At 50.0% G+C, this 22,132-nt stretch overlaps 1 long non-coding RNA gene across 1 annotated transcript; it reads left to right on the plus strand.

Annotated features, from left to right (window-relative positions):
• Nucleotides 1-16,830: 16,830 nt before the first annotated feature.
• LOC138351892 (uncharacterized) lies at nucleotides 16,831-19,686 on the plus strand. Its single transcript, XR_011222654.1, has 2 exons — nucleotides 16,831-18,439; nucleotides 18,480-19,686. It is a non-coding gene; the product is annotated as an uncharacterized lncRNA (long non-coding RNA).
• Nucleotides 19,687-22,132: the final 2,446 nt, after the last annotated feature.

Genomic DNA, 22,132 nt, shown 5'->3' on the forward strand with positions numbered 1-22,132 from the left:
TTTGTAATATTAAATGGAATGTAATTTTTGCCAATGATAATAACTACTATATAAAATTTGTGTGGCTCCCATCTCATGTTGTAGTTGGAAAACATGAGTTTCTAGATCGATTGGCCAATGAGGCTTGCACGAAAGAAAACATTGATTATGACTTTAGACTATCTAATGCAATTATTAGAAACATACAAATTAAAGAAATTACTTCAGATTTAGAAGAACTAAAAATTGCTCAGATACCTGAAAGTTGTAGTATTAAAAGCTATGACAACTTTTGTAATAATAGGTATTTGTATGGTCAGCACAGTAACCGGACCAGGCAATGTGATGTAGTCATTGCGCGAATTCGATTTAGCTACATGCACATCTGGCAGGTTAGTGAGGCTGAGCCACTACCAGAATATTCAGATAGTAAACTGTGATAAACCTTTGATGCATTCACTAGAACACTATATTGTTGAATGTGAAACCGTAAAAGACTTTAGACCTCCTGGCCTATTGTCCCACCAACTGTGTAACTATTTCATTAAATCTGGTGTACTGGACGACATACAAACAATTTATCCAAAATTTGCTTTTCCATTTAAAGAATGAAGAACAGTTTTATTTATAATATTTTTAAGCTGTATTACTTATGAACCCATGCCTGCCCTTGTGTGGCAGTGCACAATAAAAAGGGGTATTTGCATATTCGTATATTGAAACATTGTTTATAAGCATATATATGTGCTTCAGCCTACAGTTCAGACCTATTGTCTTGTGTATGACCCTCTGTCCTGCGTGACAGTGAATGCCAGCATTATCCTCACTCTAATAAGACCTAATTGAATTCCTCACATTAGGCAAAATTGTAATTAAATTTTGTCAATAAAGATGTTAATAATAAATAATAGGCTTGGTTGGTAGCTGCATCACCCCTTTGGAGGTCCAGTGGGTAGTTGGCTCACCCTTCGAACGGTTGGTCTCTACGGAGACGCCTGAGTCTACCACTTCATAAAGTAACTTAGGTCTTAGGGTATACGAATTTTTGCAATTCTCCCTGCCTAACACAACACATTAAAACTCGCTAACCGTTCATGCAGTTACCCTCGCGTCGTTAACTTTGATAATCCTGTTGCGAACGTTAGTGTCTGCTCTGTACATATCAATGAGTCAGTGTTGTTCGCCTCACAAGCCCAATGTACACAGGATATATACTGTACACCAAGAAGTGTAGCCTATTGCGTAAGACCTGCGAGGATTCGACGGTCCGGCTGGCCCGCACCATATATTCGGTAATGTCGTGCATCAACTTTGAGTGTTTACTGACACCATAATCCATCACCCCTCTTCCCACGTTCCATCCACATCACATACTGCACCATTACGTACAATTAACATATTCATACTTGATGGGTACTTCAACAATTTCTAAAAACTAAAAAAAAAACTATATTCCGATATATATATTTCTCGGGTTTTTAAATCCCCTTGGTAGAGCCAGAAGTATCCGCCTCGTACCGCTCTTGGACCAGGATGCAGGCGAACCACACCATCGGAAATGTTATCGTTGGTGCCTTCCTGAGGGTGAGGGATGGCAGGGCGCTGACAAGCCGGGCCACCCGTGTAGGACAAGACAACCTTCTAACTGGAGAGTGTGGAACGTGTTGCAGTACATGTTCACTTCTGGAACATGGTACAAATCAGATTTGATTTGAATACATATATATTATATATATATATTATATATATATATATATTATATATATATATATATATATATATATATATATATATATATATATATATATATATATATATATATATATATATATATATATATATATACGGCCACCATGGCCTACTCTGCCAAAGCACAGGGGGATGGCACTCGAGGCACAGTGAAGTTAACGACATCATCAAGAGGAGCCTCACCACAGCTGGATGCCCAGCTGAAAGAGAGCCCCGTTACCTAACGCCCCGTAACTCTGATGCTCTTATTGGTCGCCCGGATGGTATCACAGTGAACCCCTGGAAGAATGGCAAGCAGTTGGTATGGGACTACACGTGCGTATCAACCCTGGCTAACACCTACATTAACCTCAGTGTTGCACAACCAGGTGGCGCTGCCACCCACAGGGAAGCAGCCAAATCCCGTAAGTATAGAGAACTGGATCACCACTACAATTTTGTCCCCATTGCTTCTGAGACACTCGGCGCCTGGGGTAAAAGTGCTACTAGTTTTTTGAAGGAACTGGGTTCTAGGCTCATTGAAACAACAAGGGACCCGAGAGCTGCAAGCTTTCTTTTCCAGCGCCTCAGTGTGGCGATACAGAGGGGAAATGCGCACTGCATCCAGGGTTCCTGCCCGCCATCTGAGGAGCTGGAGGAACTCGACAACCTATGATAACCATCTTTGTAACCCATATGTAACTCCTTTTTTGTAACAAAGTTCAAATAAAGTAAATATATATGTGTACATACAAAAGAATGGGGGGTGGTAGGAGAAGATAATATTAGTGTTCAGTGAGAAACCACAAGGTCTCCTCTGAATACTTTTTATTTTCTTCTCCGAGGCTATGGGTCCCCACATTGGCACCAGAGGTGGTACCCTCACAAACTTTTATTAAAAAAAAAAAAAAAAAAAAAAAAAAAAAAATATATATATATATATATATATATATATATATATATATATATATATATATATATATATATATATATATATATATAACTGAAAACTCACACCCCAGAAGTGACTCGAACCCATACTGCCAGGAGCAACGCAACTGGTGTGTACAGGACACCTTAATCCACTCGACCATCATGACCGGACATAATGAGGTGATAGCCAAAGCTATTTGAACCGGGGGGGGGGGGTCCCACGCTGACCCACACCCCTGGACACCCGGGGGGGGGGGGTGCCTCACTGACCCACACCCCTGGACACCCGGGGGGGGGGGTCCCACGCTGACCCACACCCCTGGACACCCGGGGGGGGGGGGTGCCTCACTGACCCACACCCCTGGACACCCGGGGGGGGGGTCCCTCGCTGACCCACACCCCTGGACACCCGGGGGGGGGGTCCCTCGCTGACCCACACCCCTGGACACCCGGGGGGGGCCTCACTGACCCACACCCCTGGACACCCGGGGGGGGCCTCACTGACCCACACCCCTGGACACCCGGGGGGGGGGGGCGGCCTCACTGACCCACACCCCTGGACACCCGGGGGGGGGGTCCCTCGCTGACCCACACCCCTGGACACCCGGGGGGGGGTCCCTCGCTGACCCACACCCCTGGACACCCGGGGGGGGGGGTGCCTCGCTGACCCACACCCTTACCCGCCAAACACACACCGAAACTACGACGTTGGTACAACGTTCGAACAAGTTTTAACACTTCCTAACCAGTTATAACAACCAATATAGCAAGTTGTAACAACGTTCTAATACGTCATAAACACGTTAAGCCAAGATGTAACAACTTTATTACAAGTTGTAACAAGCGGAAAATAGAGACAGTTTCGGTTTGTGTTTTCAGGGTAGACACCCGGGGGGGGGGGTCCCTCGCTGACCCACACCCCTGGACACCCGGGGGGGGCCTCACTGACCCACACCCCTGGACACCCGGGGGGGGGGGCGGCCTCACTGACCCACACCCCTGGACACCCGGGGGGGGGGCGGCCTCACTGACCCACACCCCTGGACACCCGGGGGGGGGGGCGGCCTCACTGACCCACACCCCTGGACACCCGGGGGGGGGGGCGGCCTCACTGACCCACACCCCTGGACACCCGAGGGGGGGGGGCGGCCTCACTGACCCACACCCCTGGAACACAACAGGCTGGTCACAACTGGATAACATGCAATTCATGTTTCTATATACGACTTCCGTCTCGTTGAATCGGTTCCTCTACATTTTTCCCTCTGTTCTATTGGCCAGTATTTTGCGGCTTTTTTGTGTCAATGTTCTCTGGTGCGTATCTTTATGTCTTTCGTCCCTCTATTGCTGCCGTCTCGTCTGTCTCCTCCTGTCCCATCCCTCCACCCCGTCCTCGCCCGTCCGCTGTTTCCTTGGCGGCAGAAATGGCTTCCGTCACAGGCGATTACCTCGACTAATTAGGAAAATGGGCCGTGCGCAGGGGCCGCCTCCCGCTCACAATTCCGCCCTCACACACTTTGGCCCCGAACAAATAAAATCTTGTCATACTGTCTGTACCAACGTCCGCATCGTTCCTGGTCACACGGGGCATCATGTTCCTTAATTTAGTCACCCATTCTAATTCTGGATGACTCCACTACTTAACTGCCACTACCTTAACTCCACTACCCCAGCAACCATAAGAAATATTGCCGGAACAACCGTGGACATCTTCAAGAGGAAACTAGATTTATTCCTCCAAGGAGTGCCGGACCAACCGGGCTGTGGTGGGTATGTGGGCCTGCGGGCCGCTCCAAGCAACAGCCTGGTGGACCAAACTCTCACAAGTCAAGCCTGACCTCGGGCCGGGCTTGGTGAGTAGAAGAACTCCCAGAACCCCATCAACCAGGTATATGTGGGCCTGCGGGCCGCTCCAAGCAACAGCCTGGTGGACCAAACTCTCACAAGTCAAGCCTGGCCTCGGGCCGGGCTTGGTGAGTAGAAGAACTCCCAGAACCCCATCAACCAGGTATCAACCAGGTAACTCATCGCTTAGTTTAGTCACCCGTTCTGGACTTTCGAGTAATGAAGAATAACATCGGTTAAGTTACCCATAAATATTTGGTTGATACGAGCGCCTGGTTGAGTGAAGCGCACACCTCAGTAAGGCGCTGTGTAAACACCGATAAGGAAATATTGCTGATCCGTCGCTCACAAAGCGTTTCTTGACCGTTAAGCTGTGCTTTGTATACGCTAGACTGTACATACAGTACGGAACAGTGGCAGAAACCTCTGACGCCTGTTACCAGTTCCTTACTCCCTCTCTCTCCCGTTCGTTCCTGAATGGTCGTTCCCGCCACTACCGGGTCACAACTGTTCCTGAATGGTCGTTCCCGCCACTACCGGGTCACAACTGTTCCTGAATGGTCGTTCCCGCCACTACCGGGTTACAACCGTTCCTGAATGGTCGTTCCCGCCAATACCGGGACACAACCGTTCCTGAATGGTCGTTCCCGCCACTACCGGGACACAACCGTTCCTGAATGGTCGTTCCCGCCACTACCGGGACACAACCGTTCCTGAATGGTCGTTCCCGCCACTACCGGGACACAACCGTTCCTGAATGGTCGTTCCCGCCACTACCGGGACACAACCGTTCCTGAATGGTCGTTCCCACCACTACCGGGTCACAACCGTTCCTGAATGGGGTTTCCATAATCCACAGCGATCATAATTGGATCTGGAGGAGGGCGAGGCGGCGCAGGAGTGGCGGCCATGATGGACTACTCCCTCACCAACACACGACTCACATTTATTTCCCTCTCAGCATCCATAAATTAAAAAAAAAAAAAATTGCCCCGAGGGGCGAGTTTATTGGGCAGCGCCACTCATCCTGTGAGTGGACACACCGCCATAGTGACAGTATTGGGCAGCGCCACTCATCCTGTGAGTGGACACACCGCCATAGTGACAGTATTGGGCAGCGCCACTCATCCTGTGAGTGGACACACCGCCATAGTGACAGTATTGGGCAGCGCCACTCATCCCGTGAGTGGACACACCGCCATAGTGACAGTATTGGGCAGCGCCACTCATCCTGTGAGTGGACACACAGCCATAGTGACAGTATTGGGCAGCGCCACTCATCCTGTGAGTGGACATACCGCCATAGTGACAGTATTGGGCAGCGCCACTCATCCTGTGAGTGGACATACCGCCATAGTGACAGTATTGGGCAGCGCCACTCATCCTGTGAGTGGACACACAGCCATAGTGACAGTATTGGGCAGCGCCACTCATCCTGTGAGTGGACATACCGCCATAGTGACAGTATTGGGCAGCGCCACTCATCCTGTGAGTGGACATACCGCCATAGCAGCATGTACAACACTCCTCAATAGGAAGAAAACCCGCTGGGTTTTTCTTCCTATCACGCGTACCCAGACACAGCTTGGACTTGCTTAACTGTCTCAAGTGAGCAGCTTATCGAACAAGAAGATTATTAACGTTCGTCAACCCTTAAAGTCTTACGTTATGTACATAACGTACATAGAGGCTTACGTTATCTTGCGGGTGCAAAATGGAGGAATCTTCTAAGTACAGTATCTATATTTGACAAATACTGTTTTCCTAACTCAAACAATGTGGGGTTTATTATTCTACACACATTTCTAATGTCTCTCAGGTGTTCACATTCACGTAGATAGTGGTCAAGGCGGTGTCCACCACTCTCACCACAGATTCTGCAACTCCGCTGCTCAACTGCTGTTTCCATTCCGAATCTCCATGGATATTTGTATCCAAGACGGATTCTTGCTGTTACTGATTCTCCTGATTCTCTCCCGCGGCCACCTCCTCTTCGTCCATAATGATTAGGGTTGCCAGCTGCAACCATGTTGTACCAGTGTACAGATTCACTGATTTGTTCTTCTATCCTCCTTTCCTCAGTAACCTTGTCCCAGTGATATTACCCGATGATACCTCTAATTTGTAGAGGAGTCTTGGGTATGAAGTATTCAATATGGTCTCCATCAGCGCCTTCAGCAGCCAGCACATCTAGTCGTTCACTTCCTCAGATTCCAACATGGGAGGGGATCCACATAAATTTGTCGATTTGTCCGTGATTGGTTAGTACTCTCACCGCTCTCTTGATCTCAGCGACTATGCAAGATTTTCTGCCCGATTTTTAGTAAGGCTTTGTAGCGCTGCTGAAGAGTCAGTGCAGATCACATCACTGTTAATGCTTCGTTCAAGGAATCTTAACGCCATAACAATGGCGGTTAGCTCCGCTTGAGTTGAAGAAGCATAGTTCTCAATACAGGCTTTTCCTTCATTTCCGCATTGCAAAGCATTATTCATAATTACAGTGTATGCTGCACCAGCCCTGCCATTGACAGGGTTAGATGACCCATCAGTGCAGATTTGATTTTCCGGCTTCTTTCTAGATTTCATCCAAATAATTGTGTCTCATTTCTTGAGCTATCATGTTGGACTTTTTCGTTGCCATTTCATTGATGATGATCCTGTATGGGCAAACCGTTCTCGCACTTGCGTATAATCAATATTTTGCTTATGAATAAGTACATATGTGATATACTAATTTATTGTGAATATTTGCGTTTACCTGAAAAGCTGAATAGAAAACCACGACCAAACCTAACCTTCTTAGTATGTTAAGATTTATTAATATCTATACCTATAGATATTACCTATAGATAATATCTAAACCTATACCTATATTGATATTACAGTTTTATAAAAATGCTAAAACAAAATTAAAATATTTAAATAAATTGTAAGGTAACTCAGGATATTGTCAAATTTTGTATAAATTCTCTATTGTTTAATAAAACTGAGAAGAAGAGTTAGTGCCTTGAAAAAAAATATAATTTAAAATATACCGCATATGTACTTATTAATAAGGCAAATATTGACTAAAAGCAATAAGTCATATATGTGCTTTCTTGTGCGAGAGCCTGTCTTGTACCTCTCCACATTCATGTTCAGCACGTTTGAGAGTCTGTTTACATGGAAATTCCCTCAAATGACTTGGTCATAAGGTCCGTATGACTGAGGCTCTGAAGCTTGGTGGCCTGGTGTATGAGGCTCGGGTGAGGCTGTATCCTGGTGTATGAGGCTCGGGTGGTGCTGTAGCTTGGTGTATGAGGCTCGGGTGAGGCTGTAGCCTGGTGTATGAGGCTCGGGTGGTGCTGTAGCTTGGTGTATGAGGCTCGGGTGGTGCTGTAGCTTGGTGTATGAGGCTCGGGTGGTGCTGTAGCTTGGTGTATGAGGCACGGGTGGTGCTGTAGCTTGGTGTATGAGGCTCGGGTGGTGCTGTAGCTTGGTGTATGAGGCTCGGGTGGTGCTGTAGCTTGGTGTATGAGGCTCGGGTGAGGCTGTAGCCTGGTGTATGAGGCTCGGGTGGTGCTGTAGCTTGGTGTATGAGGCTCGGGTGGTGCTGTAGCTTGGTGTATGAGGCTCGGGTTAGGCTGTAGTCTGGTGTATGAGGCTCTCACGCCTAGTTCTAACTCCTCAGGGATGATTCCACAAACCACACTGACGTTACTGACCAACATATGTTGGCTACACAGCCGTTGGCTACAATTTCGGACATGCAACGAAATTTCTCAGCCGTAATAATATTCATATATTCTGGCAGAAAATAAATACATTTGATATATTCATGTAAGTCGCACTGTCCAATACAAAATTAAACATTTAAAATATTTAATAAAACGAAGACTCGAGGTTTCAATGTGTATCGTGGCCGCGACCTGCGGCCGGGTCACTCATCATGGCCGCGACCTGCGGCCGGGTCACTCATCATGGAGGCGACCTGCGGCCGGGTCACTCATCATGGAAGCGACCTGCGGCCGGGTCACTCATTATGGCCGCGACCTGCGGGTTGGTCACTCATTATGGAGGCGACCTGCGGCCGGGTCACTCATCGTGGAGGCGACCTGCAGCCAGGTCACTAGTCATGGCCGCCACCTGGGGCGGGTCACTCATCATGGCCGCCACCTGGGCCCAGGTCACTCATCATGGCCGCCACCTGGGGCGGGTCACTCATCATGGCCGCCACCTGGGCCCAGGTCACTCATCATGGCTGCCACCTGGGGCGGGTCACTCATCATGGCCGCCACCTGGGCCCAGGTCACTCATCATGGCTGCCACCTGGGGCGGGTCACTCATCATGGCTGCCACCTGCGGCCAGGTCACTCATCATGGCTGCCACCTGCGGCCAGGTCACTCATCATGGCTGCCACCTGCGGCCAGGTCACTCATCATGGCTGCCACCTGGGGCGGGTCACTCATCATGGCCGCCACCTGGGCCCAGGTCACTAGTCATGGCCGCCACCTGGGCCCAGGTCACTAGTCATGGCCGCCACCTGGGCCCAGGTCACTCATCATGGCCGCCACCTGGGCCCAGGTCACTAGTCATGGCCGCCACCTGGGCCCAGGTCACTCATCATGGCCGCCACCTGGGCCCAGGTCACTAGTCATGGCCGCCACCTGGGCCCAGGTCACTCATCATGGCTGCCACCTGGGCCCAGGTCACTAGTCATGGCCGCCACCTGGGCCCAGGTCACTCATCATGGCCGCCACCTGGGGGCAGGTCACTAGTCATGGCCGCCACCTGGGCCCAGGTCACTCATCATGGCTGCCACCTGGGCCCAGGTCACTAGTCATGGCCGCCACCTGGGGCGGGTCACTCATCATGGCCGCCACCTGGGGCGGGTCACTCATCATGGCCGCCACCTGGGGCAGGTCACTAGTCATGGCCGCCACCTGGGCCCAGGTCACTCATCATGGCCGCCACCTGGGGCAGGTCACTCATCATGGCCGCCACCTGGGGCGGGTCACTCATCATGGCCGCCACCTGGGGCAGGTCACTCATCATGGCCGCCACCTGGGGCAGGTCACTCATCATGGCCGCCACCTGGGGCAGGTCACTCATCATGGCCGCCACCTGGGGCGGGTCACTCATCATGGCCGCCACCTGGGGCGGGTCACTCATCATGGCCGCCACCTGGGGCAGGTCACTAGTCATGGCCGCCACCTGGGGCAGGTCACTCATCATGGCCGCCACCTGGGCCCAGGTCACTAGTCATGGGCGCCACCTGGGCCCAGGTCACTCATCATGGCCGCCACCTGGGGCGGGTCACTCATCATGGCCGCCACCTGGGGCAGGTCACTCATCATGGCCGCCACCTGGGCCCAGGTCACTAGTCATGGCCGCCACCTGGGGGCAGGCCACTCATCATGGCTGCCACCTGGGCCCAGGTCACTAGTCATGGCCGCCACCTGGGCCCAGGTCACTAGTCATGGCCGCCACCTGGGCCCAGGTCACTAGTCATGGCCGCCACCTGGGGGCAGGTCACTCATCATGGCCGCCACCTGGGGGCAGGTCACTAGTCATGGCCGCCACCTGGGCCCAGGTCACTCATCATGGCTGCCACCTGGGCCCAGGTCACTAGTCATGGCCGCCACCTGGGCCCAGGTCACTAGTCATGGCCGCCACCTGGGGGCAGGCCACTCATCATGGCTGCCACCTGGGGCGGGTCACTCATCATGGCCGCCACCTGGGCCCAGGTCACTAGTCATGGTCGCCACCTGGGCCCAGGTCACTCATCATGGCTGCCACCTGGGCCCAGGTCACTAGTCATGGCCGCCACCTGGGGGCAGGTCACTCATCATGGCCGCCACCTGGGGGCAGGTCACTAGTCATGGCCGCCACCTGGGCCCAGGTCACTCATCATGGCTGCCACCTGGGCCCAGGTCACTAGTCATGGCCGCCACCTGGGCCCAGGTCACTCATCATGGCTGCCACCTGGGCCCAGGTCACTAGTCATGGCCGCCACCTGGGCCCAGGTCACTCATCATGGTCGCCACCTGGGGCGGGTCACTCATCATGGTCGCCACCTGGGGTGGGTCACTCATCATGGCCGCCACCTGGGGCCAGGTCACTAGTCATGGCCGCCACCTGGGCCCAGGTCACTCATCATGGCTGCCACCTGGGCCCAGGTCACTCATCATGGCCGCCACCTGGGGCCAGGTCACTAGTCATGGCCGCTTGAGTTGACTAATATAAACTACGCGTGTTTCACTCCAGCTTGTCAAGGTCCGGGAACTCACACTGTTGTTTATTCGGCCGCCACAACGCCAGAAACGTGTCTCAAGTGTTGTTTTGTTGCGCACTTCTACGTTCTTGTTGTCATGCCGAAGACCAATATTATCATGTCTTCTAGAACAACTGCCAGAACAAAGGTTATATTTGTAAATATGTGTGTAACACCAGACCATTTGCACCTCCAGTAAGGTTACACAGAGTTTACACAACACCCAGTGTACAGAGTTTACACAACACCCAGTGTACAGAGTTTACACAACACCCAGTGTACAGATAGTTTACACAACACCCACTATACAGATAGTTTACACAACACCCAGTGTACAGATAGTTTACACAACACCCAGTGTACAGATAGTTTACACAACACCCAGTGTACAGATAGTTTACACAACACCCAGTGTACAGAGTTTACACAACACCCAGTGTACAGATAGTTTACACAACACCCAGTGTACAGATAGTTTACACAACACCCAGTGTACAGATAGTTTACACAACACCCAGTGTACAGATAGTTTACACAACACCCAGTGTACAGAGAGACATGGATCTTGAGGTTATCTTGCGACGATTTCGGGGCTTTAGTGTCCCCGCGGCCCGGTCTTCGAAAAAGGCCTCCACCCCCAGGAAGCAGCCAGTGACAGCTGACTAACACCCAGGTACCTATTTTACTGCTAGGTAACAGGGGCATAGGGTGAAAGAAACTCTGCCCATTGTTTCTCCCCGGCGCCCAGGATCGAACCCGGGACCACAGGACCACAAGTCCAGCGTGCTGTCCGCTCGGCCGACCGGCTCCCTGGATAGAGACAATCTTATCCAGATGAGGAAACACTGAGCAAGGAGTCACAATTAGTGACACAAATGAGTTCCAGAAACAACAAAATATATTCGTACTAAGTTAAATAGTTGATTTTCTGCCACAGACGTGACCATTTATTTATACAATGGTAACCAACATACAGACATTCTCGTCTGTCTTACATAGACCGGCCTAGAGATCTCTTCTCCTACATATTGTACAGTGGGGCATTAAGCACTCATCCACAGCTGATTGAAATACCACTGCACTAGTATTCAGAATGTGGAAAAGAAATAGGACGGTGTTTAAGCAGGTGTGAACAGTTCCTTGATGTATTACTTTATGGGCAGATATGACAGTCATGTCTGTAGTCATGACAGACATGACTACAACGGCGGGAAGTGAAGAAGCCCCTGGGAGGCGGAGCCCTACAGACAGGATTTGCTCCCCGTAGACACAGATAAGCGAACAGACCCCAGCAGCACCACTGGGACGACACACAGCCCCCAGCAGCACCACTGGGACGACACACAGCCCCCAGCAGCACCACTAGGACGACACACAGGCCCCAGCAGCACCACTAGGACGACACACAGACCCCAGCAGCACCACTGGGACGACACAGGCCCCAGCAGCACCACTGGGACGACACAGGCCCCAGCAGCACCACTAGGACGACACATAGGCCCCAGCAGCACCACTGGGACGACACACAGGCCCCAGCAGCACCACTAGGACGACACACAGGCCCCAGCAGCACCACTGGGACGACACACAGGCCCCAGTAGCACCACTAGGACGACACACAGGCCCCAGCAGCACCACTAGGACGACACACAGGCCCCAGCAGCACCACTGGAACGACACACAGGCCCCAGCAGCACCACTGGAACGACACACAGGCCCCAGCAGCACCACTGGAACGACACACAGGCCCCAGCAGCCCTACTAGGACGACACACAGGTCCCAGCAGCACCACTAGGACGACACACAGGTCCCAGCAACACCACTAGGACGACACACAGGCCCCAGCAGCCCTACTAGGACGACACACAGGTCCCAGCAGCACCACTGGAACGACACACAGGCCCCAGCAGCACCACTGGAACGACACACAGGCCCCAGCAACACCACTAGGACGACACACAGGCCCCAGCAGCATCACTAGGACGACACACAGCCCCCAGCAGCACCACTAGGACGACACACAGCCCCCAGCAGCACCACTAGGACGACACACAGGTCCCAGCAGCACCACTAGGACGACACACAGGCCCCAGCAGCACCACTAGGACGACACACCGGCCCCAGCAGCACCACTAGGACGACACACAGGTCCCAGCAGCACCACTAGGACGACACACAGCCCCCATCAGCACCACTAGGACGACACACAGGCCCCAGCAGCACCATTAGGACGACACACAGGCCCCAGCAGCACCACTAGGACGACACACAGGTCCCAGCAGCCCTACTAGGACGACACACAGGTCCCAGCAGCACCACTAGGACGACACACAGGCCCCAGCAGCCCTACTAGGACGACACACAGGTCCCAGCAGCCCTACTAGGACGACACACAGGTCCCAGCAGCACCACTAGGACGACACACAGGCCCCAGCAGCCTTACTAGGACGACACACAGGCCCCAGCAGCATCACTAGGACGACACACAGGCCCCAGCAGCACCACTAGGACGACACACAGGCCCCAGCAGCCCTACTAGGACGACACACAGGCCCAGCAGCACCACTAGGACGACACACCGGCCCCAGCAGCACCACTAGGACGACACACAGGTCCCAGCAGCACCACTAGGACACACACAGGCCCCAGCAGCCCTACTAGGACGACACACAGGCCCCAGCAGCACCACTAGGACGACACACAGGCCCCAGCAGCACCACTAGGACGACACACCGGCCCCAGCAGCACCACTAGGACGACACACAGGTCCCAGCAGCACCACTAGGACGACACACAGGCCCCAGTAGCCCTACTAGGACGACACACCGGCCCCAGCAGCACCACTAGGACGACACACCGGCCCCAGCAGCATCCCGGGGCCCGTATACCAGTAACCTGAGCCAGGCCGCCCGCACCCTTCATTAGACTAATAAGAGCAGCGCACACGGCCTCAACTCCCGGGATCCAGATGGTTGCTGCTACTGTGAGGTCCGCGGCTCCGGACCCAGGCGTCAGATTCACGAAACAGTTACGCAAGTACTTACGAACGTGTACATCTTTCCTCAATCTTTGACGGCTTTATTTACATTTATTAAACAGTTTACGAGCATGAAAACTTCCCAATCAATTGTTGTTATTGGTATAAACAGCTTTCTGGTGCTTCGGAGCTCACTAACTGTTTAATAATTGTAAACAAAGCCGCTAAAGATGGAGAAAAGATGTACAGGTTCGTAAGTACTTGCGTAACTGCTTCGTGAATCTGGCCCCAGGCCAAGACCCTCACTGTTTGTGTAGGTGGTCGGATACAAGTCACATCGTACACAAGTTGATTCGCCAACGAATTTGGAAACCTACCTGACTAAACCTAGCTCAACCTAACCTAGCCCAACCGAGCGAAATACAGTCTAACCTATGCTAATACATCCTAGCACAGCAATATATACACTGTTGTATTTAACAGAAAACGAGCTTCGTCGAATCGTCTCCTGTCCAAAACGACCATAACTCTAGGTAGTCAAGTTAGTGGCTAAGTTAACTGAAGAGTGAGGTAGGGAGGGAGGGAGGGAGGGTGTATTTTAAATCTGTATTTCCTAAAGTGCAGTTCGGAGAGATGCATAATAACTGGAAAATATCGTATTATATTATACAATATTTATATAATATTATATATATATATATATATATATATATATATATATATATATATATATATATATTTATATATATATATATATATATATATATATATATATATATATATATATATATATATATATATATATATATAATATATAAATGTTATACTCTTGGAAAATATTCGAGGGACTGGTTCCAACTCTGCACAAGCAAATAACGCGACAGGACACCAGGAAGCATGGCAGGAAGTACAGAATAGCCCCGTTGAAAATCAGAGAGGCAGCAGTACCTCTCAGCAGAGGTTCGCTGAGAAACAACTCTGTCAACATCATGACCCCAAGACTTTCCAACACTCCCTCTACACGTGGGTGCCATAACGGGCCGACCTCGCACGGTGTTTAAGAGAACTTGATAAGCACCTTCAGTGGATTCCTGATCAACCGGGCTGTGATTCATACGTTAGGCTACGAGCAGCCGCGTCCGACAGCCTGGTTGACCAGACCAACCAAGAGGCTAGGATAGAGTCAGCCGAGGGAACACTAGGAACCAACGCAAGGTAAAGTATGGTATGGAGGGTGTGTGAGAAGGGAAGATGGGTGCTCGTCTCCCACCCACCACCCCACATTACCCACCCCACATTACCCACCCTACATTACCCACCCTACTCTTACTCCCCCGACAAATCCGCCCACGATGCAGGGGTGAGGGAGGCCCACTCCTACTTAACGATTGCCTTCCTCGTTAAGACCCGGACCAACCCGACTTGCGTGAAAATTGACTGAGCGAAATAAGGGACTGGGGAGTAATGTAGTGAGGGAGGGAGTAGGGCGGCACCGTCCATGGCTCCGGATTACCAGTAATGACTAGTAGGGACGTTAACTCGGCCTACTGCCAAGTTCACAAATCTTTTAAAAATATCTGATCCAAATTCCAGAGAAACTCTTAAGGGTGTAATCAACAATCAAAAGCTACTTCTCTGGGATGAAAACCAACGTGAATAAAAATAATATGAAGCTGAAAATGCCGTCGTCGTAGCCTAATATGGTCGGATGGCGGATTAAACTTGGTCAATCACAGGATACACGACGAGGCTTTGCCGTGGGCGGCGCCGAGGGCCCACATGTACAGAGCGTCCCGACCTTCACAACTTCCTCACCACAACACTCTACATTAAACCCTTAAGGTTTAAAATTGATAACGACAATAAGTGCAAATTTAATATTGAAGGAAAACCTTGAATTCTGTGTCTGAGTACAAATATATGGCCATGTTTCCCATCACATTTTTTGTTGCTACAATCTGAACCAAACTTTGTAACAACGGTTGTAAATATTTACTGTCCTTGTGCTGGGTGTAACCCAGTAAGTATGAGTGCATGAGTAACCCAGACAACTGTGACTTCCCTGACCACTGTGTACAGTGCTGACCACTGTGTACAGTGCTGACCCTGACACAGCTGCTCCTGTTGTACTGCTGACTGAAAGCTCAAAAACTGTTTAATAAATACAAACTAAGCCACTATGATCTAAGAAAGATGTACAGGTTTCGTAAGAGGACACTTAAGTGATGAGTCCTGGTCCAGATAACTAGCAGAGGGCCCTTAGCAAACTACCCTTCAAGAATTGATTTGCTCAGCAACGTGAAGACTATACTCACATTAATGTATTCAATTGTTAGTCTGCTAATTCACAGCAACAGATTAAGAGTTATTTAGTCAAGGTAATTATTAACCTCTGTGTACACACTACCAGACTGTACAGTTCTAGGCTTTGCATGAGCGCTCGATCTAGACTCATAATCAGAAATCCCGGCTTCGATTAACAGGCGGGACAGAAATTATTGGACACGTTTTCTTTCAACTAATACGCCTATTTACCCAGCAGTATTTTTTTTATTAATTTTGTATTTATTTATATATACAAGAGTTCTTACATTCTTGTACAGCCACTAGCACGTGTAGCGTTTTGGGCAGGTCCTTGATTCTAATTTTTCCCCGGAATACGACCCGCCAAATCGTTTAACAACCAGGTACCCATTCACTGCTGGGTGAACAGAGGCTACAGTTAAGGATTGGCGCCCAGTCAATACCTTCCCGGCCAGGATACGAACCCAAGTTAAAGCGCCAGGCGGGTGCTTTACCATTATGCCAAGGGGACTGCCACAAGGAATTAAGTATCCGGGAGTTAAGCAACTGTTTAGGGGCAGCATCCTGGGGAGGGTCAGCAGTATGCCCTACAACCCTGCGCCCTAAGGGGACCTCGATACAACCCTAAAGTATATATATATATTTAGGGTCCCTGTAATACAGTCGGGTTTGTTCTCGACGCACAATCGAGAATTTCAGGTTCGAATCCCGGATGGGACAGAAATGGTTGGGCACATTTCCTTTCACTTAATACCTCTGTTCACCTAACAGTAAGTAGGTACTCGGGAGTTAGTCAGCTTGTTGTGGGGTTGCATCCTGGGCGGGGTCTGTAATTCGGCCTCTTTGGCGGGGCCCCTCGATAAAAGCCAAACACGTATGAATACACTCTGAGAGTTCACTGGCGACCACCGGCCGGGTCGGACGCTCCTGAAGTGTCTCCGCTCCTGGATTGTGTTTACGTTGGTCGATTGCTGGTTTACCCTGCTGGTGGTGGTTTGCCACTGACAGGGTGATGTTTGGATTTAGTTCTTCTTGAGAGTAGGTGCAGGTTGCATGAAGGGTTTACCCTCCCGATGTCTGCATCAGGACAGATGTTTGGAGACGCGTTGAGGTTGAGAAGGATAAGAATGTCAAGAGTGCAAGTTGCGTCCGGCCATAGATAGAGGAGCGGCGACTAAAACAGAGGTGGACGTTAGAGAGAGACTCGCCGCACTGTATGGCGGGATGTCGAGTTCACGGCATAGCGTTGTGAGCAAGACGTTTACTAATATTTCTCCGGGAACTTGTATATCGGAAAGCGCAAGCAGTACGCGTCCCAAATCACCCAAGTATTAAAGGACACCTGGCTACCAGGCGGCGCCTTTGGCTTAAACATCTTATCCGGCATCCCATAAACAAACTCCTTCACCCACGACACCCAGATATTTCTGAGTGTCAAGCACCACGGGGTCGGAGCACCCGGGCATCCCGATAAGGGCCCAACCCCTGACCCTCACAGGTCACGACCCCAGCAGCCGGGACAAAGCTTTCCCCAGACATGGGCAACGAAGGAGGAGGGAACCGCAGGGGATGCAGACGCGGTATCGACCCTGCCACTGGGCACAGGAGCCGAGGCCCTCCGGCACACATCTTTCCTCAACACTACGACGTGGTCCCGATCATCAGGGGCAACCCTACACTGCGGGAATCCAACAGCAAGAGGCGCAGGGGGAGGGGGAGGCCTCAGGAAGCAACTCCGAGCCCCTCACAGCATCATCACCCACGGTGGGGGACGCCAGAGCACTATACTCTCCCACCACCTCCCAAGCCACACCACGAAGGGGAGACACACTCTAAGCCCGCCGTGAACGCTTCGAGACAGGCTACAGCCAACTGGAAGGGTGCATGTTTTTCGTGCAGAGGATTTTCTGCCCGTATTGCATTCGGATGGAGTGGGTACTGTGCCTGAGGCACCTGATTGCCTGTCTGCTGCTCCGCCTGTTGAGGAGAGTTCTACAGTCTGTGCGACACGTCTGGTAACTGCTATGGCCCCAAGTGTTGTTGAGCCGGCGTGTGTGGGTGTCGGGCCGTGGCCTGCACTGCGTGTAGTGAAGGATGTCCCGGTGGAGGTTTATGTCCCGCCCCCACCTGTGGATGGGGTACCGGCTCCCGGGGACATGGGTTCTGCTGTTTTGGAGGGAGTGCTTCAGCAGGGGGGGGGGGGGAGGTGCCTGCCGTGCCTGTGTGTGTCGGCGACTGTAGTTCTGATGCTTTAATCCCTTTGCGGAAGCGTGCGCGGCATTGTTCTGAGGCTGTTTCCCTGGATGATGTGGACAGTGCGGGCGATGTGGCCTCTGTGGACTCTTGGGAACGGTGAGGGTGTGGCCCATGTGGATGTGAAGATGGTGGCCGTGCCTGCAGAGAGGCCTGGTGGGAGTGGTGTTGTGCGGCCTGTCCCGAAGCATTCGCTTCGGGACAGGCCGCATAAAGGGACCTGGTCTATGGAACTCACTCCCTAACGAATTGGAAAGCTGTCTAACTTTTGCCTCATTCAAAAACAAAAACAAAAAGTACCTAATTTTATCTTCATAGTTTCCTACCTAGTGCTTTAAACTCGCACTGTATCTAGTGCTACCCAATCCCCCAATATATGTACCTAAGCCATACAACTTCACCATTGTAATCATTGCTATCATCTTGTATCATGGTTGTTACATTGAACACATGGTCAATTATACCTTGTAATGTGTGCATTATACCTTGAATTAATCCTCAAATTATGCTACCATGTACCTGTTTATAACCTTCAAATTTTACTTTAATGTGCTTACTAATCTTTGTCAAATTTTCTTACAATTTACCTGTTAACATTTTATAAATTTGCTAGAAAATATTCACTTAGAATTATCTGTTAGATTAAGGACCTGCCTCAAACGCTATGCGTACTAGTGGCATCACAAGAATGCAAAATCATCAATGCTATGTACTCTCATAAACCCAATGTACTTGTTGTTGTTGTTATTGTTGATTTAAGGGCGACGACGATCGTGGGATCGGATTCGACCCGGCGTACCCGTGAAGGGTGAATCGCGAAGCCCAGAAAGGTGAAACGCCAATCATAATCGCGAAACGAGTGACGCCACTCACTGGAAACTAATATGCCTCGCGGCAAAGAAACGCAGACAGCCAGATGATTGGGGAAGCCCCAGGAGTCTCTCAGGGGTGACAAGCACCGGTTCCACCCCACAGAGAACACCGGACAGCAAAACCAAAAACTCGGGCCCCAGCTAAAACGCAAAAAGTCATCCAGTGCCCTCCGGCAGAGCAGAAGCTGCCCGCCCACCACGTCTGAGGGCACACCAGGAGCCCAACAACTCCCGGCACCTCTCGGCCAAGCCGGCGCCGGATACCGTCACCCCGCCGGGAGAACCAGCCAGAACACGTCAAAAAAATCTACCAACAATCCCGTGATCCAAGGCGATATATGCGCCAGCTGTCGTACAAACCGGACCGTTGAAAAGGAATGCCAAACGGCAGTATCAAATCCAAATCGCAAAACAAAACGTGATCCGACGGCTCCCAGGCGGAGGAGGCATCCAGACGTCCGTTCGGTGTCAAGGTTGAACCAGGAGCCCATGTACCTTCTTGTATATATATATGAATAAATAAATATATAAATAAATAAATATGGGAATTAAACTTAAAGAACTAAATATTAAATTACTATAGTTATCCAGAGTTTTACAAAGAAAACAATGATATAAGAAAACGAATATTTTTAGTTTTTAATATTGGGTAACTTTAATATTTTGAAATGGTTTTATTGTTTTCAAATTACTCGTTGGCAAATAACTCTATAACTTATTGTGGGAGGGACAGGAAACCAGCAGATATTGGAAGGCTTCCATATTCATCTTCAGCAGGTATAGGTAAGTAATATATGGTTTTATTAAAAATGATACCTGGTTGATGGGGTTCTGGGAGTTCTTCTACTCCCCAAACCCGGCCCGAGGCCAGGCTCGACTTGTGAGAGTTTGGTCCACCAGGCTGTTGCTTGGAGCGGCCCGCAGGCCCACATACCCACCGCAGCCCGGTTGGTCCGGCACTCCTTGAAGGAATAAATCTAGTTTCCTCTTGAAAATGTCCACGGTTGTTCCGGCAATATTTCTTATGCTTGCTGGGAGGACGTTGAACAACCGCGGACCTCTGATGTTTATACAGTGTTCTCTGATTGTGCCTATGGCACCTCTGCTCTTCATTGGTTCTATTCTACATTTTCTTCCATGTCGTTCACTCCAGTACGTTGTTATTTTACTGTGTAGATTTGGTACTTGGCCCTCCAGTATCTTCCAGGTGTATATTATTTGATATCTCTCTCGTCTTCTTTCTGGTGAGTACATTTGGAGGGCTTTGAGACGATCCCAATAATTTAGGTGCTTTATTGCATCTATGCGTGCCGTATATTGCGTCTAATGTGTGACCAACACTGAGGATTGGTGAGCGTGCAGCTGTTGCCTCTTGTGTATAACACAACATTTTAGCAAGTGTTTGCCCGGACCGGACAGTGACTGCCCGGACAGGTACAAGCGGAGTGTTATCAACGTCGACCAAGATCTCACGCACAGCTCTGGTTGGAAGCAGGTCGACGAGGAATTATAGAGTAAGGCAGATCTTAGTCAACATAATGGCTTATTGAACGGTTACGTTGAAGACGTCATTAAAAGAAAGTGACCCATCATGCAACTTCTGAAGAAGCAACCAGCACAACATCCATATCCCCTATCAGACTGTTTGCAGGAACTTCTTTTCCACGGCTTACAAAATGAAGGAAAGAGTTCTGTAAGATATTATTGATTGGAACGTTATCCCAGACACCAATCAGAAGTTACAATTAACAATATATTACAAAAACGAGGCCACCACCTCGAAGAACTCTCCAGACACCAAGCAGAACGCCTTAAGAGAGATCAACGTCGTCTATGCCTTAATTCACATGCCCACTTGGGGACTGTCAACCCCCAAAAGATCTTAGTGTATAGGCAAGACAACAACGTCTCTCTCTAGGCGATTAACAATGCACAGGGCTCCATCAAGGAGCATATAATCTCCTCACACAACCAGACCATCACCAGACCCCGGAAGCACAAACCGAAACTGTCTCTATTTTCCGCTTGTTACAACTTGTAATAAAGTTGTTACATCTTGGCTTAACGTGTTTATGACGTATTAGAACGTTGTTACAACTTGCTATATTGGTTGTTATAACTGGTTAGGTGTTAAAACTGGTTCAAACGTTGTACCAACGTCGTAGTTTCGGTGTGTGTTTGGCGGGGAGACATCTTAACATTGCAACACTGAAATAATCAACAGGTATAACGACAACAGAAGACTGGACATCAGTGAGGCGCTACACATGGGGGCACATGGGGGGACTGATAGCTGAGTGGACAGCTTTCTGTACTAGTAATCCTAGGGTCCGGGTTCGACCCCCGGTGATGGCAGAAATAAAATGGGCAGTTTCTTTCACTCCTCCTAGCTGTTACCTAGCAGTAAATAGGTACCTGGGAGTTAGACAGGTGTTACGGGCTGCTTTCTGGGTGTGTGTGGGTGAGAAAAATAGTTAATAGTAACAGTTGATTGATTGACATTTGAGAGGCGGGCCGAAGAGCAGAGCTCAACCCCTGCAAGCACAACTAGGTGAGTACAACTAGGTGAGTACACACACACACACACACACCCACACAGCAATCAACAACCAGTTAACACACAATAACATCCTACCCACTTCAAGACCCCGAGCCAACGCAGAGACAGAATCCAATGACTCTGCCTTGAAAACACAAGCAGTCGCAAGAACATAAGCTGCTTATGTTGATGCATGTAATACCCCTATCAATACCCCCTATGTTATGCCATTCATCCACTTGTTTCATCCACTTGTTCTGTAATACCTCACCCAAAAAGAATATAAGTCTGTGCAAAAGCATGGTAAATTAACCTTTGAGAATGTAAGCAGTGACCTTGCGAAACACATCCCTAAGAGCATCAGACCAAAAATAAAAGGGTGAAAATGAACTTTGGAGAGTTAATTTTTCAACTTCCCCTGATAGTGAAGACAAACATAAGACATAT

Source organism: Procambarus clarkii, chromosome 51, assembly GCF_040958095.1.
Source record: "Procambarus clarkii isolate CNS0578487 chromosome 51, FALCON_Pclarkii_2.0, whole genome shotgun sequence".
Taxonomy (NCBI): Eukaryota; Metazoa; Arthropoda; class Malacostraca; order Decapoda; family Cambaridae; genus Procambarus; species Procambarus clarkii.